Genomic DNA, 6358 nt, shown 5'->3' with positions numbered 1-6358 from the left:
CAAGCTTCTTCCTTGTACAAAAATTCCATTACTACTGAGTGAAGTGGGCCGTGGGTAGGTTTCATCCTTTGGCATCTTTTCTATTGTCCCAATGAAAAGCAGTTGATCTACTCTTAATGGTGGTAATCAACATAACATTGGAAGCTTAAGTAACATAAAGACAGTCTGTGTGCCAATAACTTCATTCTTGCCTGAATTTTTTTCTGTGATAAACTGTGCATATGTCATATCTTTCTGTTCTGTACCTTATACCATGCATACCAGTCCTTTACTTTTAAATTCAATCTTAATCATACTCTCTAGGCTTTGACAAAAACACAGCCAGCCTTCCTACCAGTAAGTAGCCCAGTTTCAACAAAGTTCTCTCCTTTCTCTTTAAAAGTTCAGGAGCCAAACATTCATAGGCCACAATTCTCTATTTAGTATACTCAAACTCTTACCAGAATAGCCCATCTAGACTTTCTTACAACACTACAAGGCTATTCCAGTACAAAGTACCAACTCCTTCTATATTCTCCCTGTAAACACATTCTAAAAGATCAAATTTCACATGGTTAGATTCATCACAGTAATGATCTCACTTTTTGGCACCAATTTTTCTGTTACAGTCTCTTTCTCCTTGCTGGGACAGACACCTGGCTAGAAGCAGCTTATGGGAAAAAAAGGGTTTATTTCAGGGCAAGTTTCATTATGGCAGAAGAAGATGGGTCACTTCTATAGATACAGATCTGTATCAGATATATATATATATATATATACAGAGAGAGAGAAGGAGAGAAAGAGAACCAATAGCCAACAAGTACCAACAGCCAGAGCTCAAAGTGGATCTGAACACAGCTTACAGCTGGAGTACAAGAACCACCCCTCTCTAGTGACACAAACTCCAGCAATCTGCTGGAGACTTAAGTAAGATTAATCTTAATCAAAAGTACCTCAGGGGCTGGACAGATAGCTTAGTGGAAAAGGTGTTTGCTTGCAAAGCCAAAGGACCCAGGTTCAAATCCCTAGCACCCATGATAGCCAGATGCATCTGTAGTTCATTTGCAATGGCTGAATGCCCTGGTGCACCCATTCATTCTCCCACTCTCCCTCTCTCCCTAGCTCTCTGTCAAATAAGTAAACAAATAAAAATAAAGTATAAGAATATACCTCAGGCTACCCACAATAAGGGTCAGTAATTTTACTCTTAGTTATAGTTCAGTCATTAAAAATAGATTGTTGCTCACTTCAACAGCACATATACTGAAACTGAAACAACAAAGAGATTAGCATTACCCTTGTACAAGGATGACACACAAATTTGTTAAGCCTTCCATATTTTTAAAATTTTTTTGTTTTATCTTTTATTATTTGAGAGCGACTGACAGAGAGAGAAAGACAACGATAGATAGATAGAGAGAGAGAGAGAGAATGGGAGCACCAAGGCCTCCTGACACTGCAAATGAACTCCAGACATATGTGCCCCTTTGTGCATCTGGCTTACATGGATCCTGGGGAATCAAGCCTCGAACCAGGGTCCTTAGGCTTCACAGGCAAGCGCTTAACCACTAAGCCATCTCTCCAGCCCAACTTTCCATATGTTTTAAAAACATGTATTAATGCAAAAATTGTATGTGAATGCTTATAACAGGAACATCATTTATAAGTATTAAAAAGTGAGAAAAACTCAAAACTCAAATCTCCACCAATGGATGAATGTATGTAGCATATGTTGACATAGAATGGAATAGTGTCTCTATAGGAAACAATACACTAGTGATACATAGTACAACTTAGATGGGCTTTATAAATATCATGGTAGAGGAAAAAAGTCATTCAGAAAAAAAACATGCACAATCTGATCTGTTTACGTAAAATGATTGGAATACAGAAAAAAAGTAGGGATTGAAAGTAGAAGGGTGTTTGCTTTGGTGAGGACTGACTGGTTTGGCATGGAGAATAACTTAATTTCTACCGATTATTTTTTATGGCTAATGAAAGTATTCTAAAATTAGTTTGATGTGGTGGTTACATGTCTATGTAAAAGACTATGCAATGGTACATTCTATGGCATGCTAATTATGCTTTAATAAATCTTTATAAAAGAACCACTCAGTACTAGTGTGAGTGCAAGACAGCATAGATGTATATAAACTGTACTGTAACACTGTTTCCATCTCTTGATTGCTTTCTATTGTGCTTTGCATGAAACTCAACTAATTTTCCTATTATTTCAATACAACCAAGTGTCTGCCTATTTACAAAACCTTCCCTCATATGCCTCTCTGCCTAGACCCCTACTCCAACTACTCTGATCTGCTTCCCTTTCCTAAGGCCACCAAACTCTTTGCTGCCTCTGGGCCTTTGTATCATTCCACTTGGCTTGAGTTTTCATCCAGAAATTTACATGGCTCTACTCTTCTCTTCATTTATATAGGTTTCATCTTAAAATATCACCTTATCTTTATCCTCTCTAGTGTATTGTTAGCATCCTCAGCAGTGCCTATCTCATGACAGGTACTCACTGACACTGGTTGAATCAATCAATGAAGGATTTTTGATCAATCTTCAGAGAAAAAGATAAAACATACAATAATAATTTGTTTTTTTCTGAGTTATGTCATTACCCAAGTATTTCTAATACTATTTAAGCTAATGTCTTGTTAGCTAGACTGTGAGAACTTAGAGGGATGAGAGAGGGCCTGATTTAGTGCTTTACCCTCTTGGAGTGACACATGATGGTATTTAAAATATACTGTTTTTAAATAAAAAGCAGGAAAATTCAGCATGTTGACCAAGTCAGTCTCTACTACCCAATGGCTCAAATCTGTGACTACTTGTTTTATTATTCCCATTCTCTTTTACCTGCCACTCCTATTCATATCCTTGTTCTTTCCCATTCTCATATAGATAATGGTATCCTCATTAGTGCCTTCAGTAAGCATGAAGAGCTCAACTTCTGTGATCTTAGTGCTCAAAATACCAAGGCATCAACATTGAGACTTGAGTCAATTAAAGCAGTAAAAATTTTGATAAGTAGTAATTGACTACTATGTACAATGTCATAGTCATTGTGTTAAAGCTTTAAAATTTTTAGAAATATTTTATTATTTTCTTTTTGTGTATGTGTGTAAGAATGATGCCAGGGCCTGTTGCCACTACAATCAAACACCAGACATTTGTGTCGCTTTTTGTGTCTGGTTTACGTAGATGACTGGGACATTGAACCCCAGATATCATGCTTTGTAAGCACCTTTAGCCACTGAACCATCTTTCCAGCCCCTAAAATATAAAATCCTATTCTACTAACTTCAGATTATACCCATTGAGCCCATTAAACCAAGAGACTAAATTTTTAAAAAGACTCAAAGTAGAATTTCAATCAAATGCCAGACCTCAATCTAGGCATGGTGGCACATTCCAGTAATCTGAGCTTTAGAGGCAGGAGGATTGGTTCAAGGTCATTTTCCACCATCAAAGTTGAGGCTAGAATTTGTGAAAGTCTGTTTCAAAAACTGACGACGACAAAAAAAATGTGATCCCTGGTAACTCTTGTTCCTTCAGATCTCAGGTCTCTTTGTCATGTTAATCACGTTTTTTTGAGAAGAGGAAATAAAGATCAGGTTATGTATCCTTCTACGAAATTCCAGGATGTAATTAGTGGGGTATGTATGTGTGTGTGTGGGGGGGCACTTACTCATAAGTAGACATCTTACAGCATTGGATTCGATATACAATATTGTGATTCTGACCTTTTAAGCCCTTTAACTATAGCTGCCAATAAAGCATAACACACAGAGATCTCTTTATTGTCTTTCCATGAATAAGCTGTAAATAAGTTTTTGAGTGGCTACTCAAACATCTCAGAGATGTCACTAAATCATTAAGTCTATGCCAAGAACTTTAGCATTTTAAATGACCACTCCACTAGACACTTCTACCAGTCTTAATGGGATGCAAACTTTCACTGGTGCCTGATCATGACCCCATCCCTAAAGGCAAAGACAATTACAGAAAACTCTGCACTAGTCCCTTGAAAATGTAGTCATTCTTCAGCAAACAGTAAAAGAACAGAAGTGTGGGGCTGAGGTGATGGCATGTTTTCCACTGGCTGAGTTCATGTATGTATAGCCTACATGTGTCATGTTCCCTATTTCTTTTTCCCTGTCTCTGGTACTCTACTAAGTAAACATTTTGTTATATTGCATTATCAAAAATGACATGATCTTATTTACGTATGAAATATAATTTTATTTTTTTTCCTAAAATACAGCTCTAGCATTTTCCTTAAATTAGCTGAAAAATAATTCCATTTGCATTTTGGAAGTATCTAATTGTACTAGTCAGAATCTCTTATGCAAGTGTCAAAAATCCATGCAAGGATCAAAAATCCAAGCATGATAGACAAGTCAAAGGTATTTACTTCACTTAAGTCAATATTGCAGGTGTAATATGAAACAGTAATTTGACATGGTTGTCTATATGTTTGTGGAATAGTGCTTTTGTGTGTGTGCATTTTTCTATGGGATTCTAATTGCACTTTTAATCTTCCCATTCTCATATTCCCAATAAGAAATTCTCTTCTACATTGTTCTCAACTGGAACCTATTTGTGAGATTTATTTATTTTTAAATATGCTTATTTATTTTCAAGTAGAGAGAGAGTCAGAATAAAGACAGAGAGACAGAGAGAGAGAATGGGCACATCAGGGCCTCAAGCCACTGCAAATGAATTCCAGATGTATGCATCACTCTGTGCATCTGGCTTTATGTGTGTACTTGGGGATCAAACCATCATTAGGCTTTGTAGATAAGTACCTTATCTGCTGAGCCATCTCTTCAGCCCTATTTGTGATATTTAAATGGATGCAATTTATGCTAAGAACTAACTATCTCAGAATCTTGGGTGGTGCCTATTAGAGACTATCTTTAAGGAAGGTGTGAAGCCAGTCCGTGATATCTTTTTCTATGCTAGGATCCAGATGAAGGTCTCTGATTAAGAAAGAATGACGGAGTCCTAAAATATCTCCTTCTCTTTCTGTTTGGAAGGTTGTTCCATGATTCAATAATTAAAAACAGAAAATGAAATATATAGACTAGCCAGAGTGAACACCTGAACATATATGGAAGACAGTGACAAGGATTTATCAACCATCATAGTAAGTGTAATAATGGTGGCTCCTGGAAAGAAATCCAAGGAAGCAGAAAAATAAAAGGCTGGAAAGAGATGTCATTGAACAAGTAGATTTAACATTGACCATACCATATTGAATCATGCATACTCATCCTAACTTCACTTACTTCATAGGCTTTCCCGTTCTGTCAATTTATAGCAAATACTGATTAGAATGTTATTCCTAATAAAGGGCATTATAAGTGCTTTGACTATTGATTTTTTCTCTATGATTTGATATTGTATATTCCAAAGTAGAATTTATATGAGTAATGGTGGCAAAATATTGTCTTTAGTAATTTGAAACTAGATAGCATAATGAGGATAAGTTCTACTAAGTAAATTATAAAGAGAGAATTTTCAAATGAAGCCAAGAATTTTAATTGGTAAAGAACAAAATTTGTTTTCCTTGGAGGAGAGGAGCAAAATGCCATTTTTCTTTTGATAAATTTTGCTATTTTTTTTAGTACTCCTACACATTTCCTTTCATTTTCTGTCAGAAGCAATTTCTCAAGCTGAACAGGGGTAAACTCTATTCATTTCCACATTGTCACTCCCGCTCAATTCAGCTATAAGTGAAATGAAAGCATATTGTACAGTAGAATTCCACATGTACTTTAGTGACAGAAAATGATTTCAATGCATAAGAAATGTTCTGTATATTTTGGGATTAACTGACATTTAGTTTCACATGGATAAGCAGCAGAAGATGCTCCTTACTCTAAGGAAAATGTAAGCAACAAAATAGGAAAAAGAAAAAAATACTCCACCCAATAGGAACCAGAATATAAATTGAAAGGTAATATTCATTCAAAACAAAGGAAGGCAAGGAAGAGAGCTAAATGCTGCATGCATTACCCCTGTGTAGTCAAAGGGGACTTAGCTATGGTGACTCACTTGATTCACTCAGCCATGTGTGATAGGTCAATTAAAATGCTTAAATTGGCAAATCCTCAAAAGAACAAATATTGAATCTGGTGTGGATTCTTATCCAACTGATCTATTATACTGAATAAATGAAACAAAAATAATGAAAGGCAAAAAAACACACCATAGGGATTTAAAGGTCAGTAAGACTCCATTAGTTATGTGCCTGGCATGACAAACAGCACAGTATTCACATGGTTCATGTTTTATGTTTTTTAAAGCTAAGAGAATGTTTTGATTTTTTAAATAAATAAATAGTATTATGGATCTTAGTGTAGCA

General features: G+C 35.9%; 1 non-coding gene across 1 annotated transcript; it reads left to right on the top strand.

Moving 5' to 3' along the window:
• The first annotated feature begins 1218 nt into the window (after positions 1–1218).
• On the top strand, positions 1219–1322 carry LOC123460462. The gene has a single exon (XR_006637019.1). It is a non-coding gene; the product is annotated as a U6 spliceosomal RNA (small nuclear RNA).
• The last annotated feature ends 5036 nt before the right edge of the window (positions 1323–6358 follow it).

The sequence above is a fragment of the Jaculus jaculus genome, chromosome 4 (assembly GCF_020740685.1).
Source record: "Jaculus jaculus isolate mJacJac1 chromosome 4, mJacJac1.mat.Y.cur, whole genome shotgun sequence".
In the NCBI taxonomy this organism is placed as follows: Eukaryota; Metazoa; Chordata; class Mammalia; order Rodentia; family Dipodidae; genus Jaculus; species Jaculus jaculus.
This window is presented reverse-complemented; position numbering and strand designations above follow the sequence as displayed.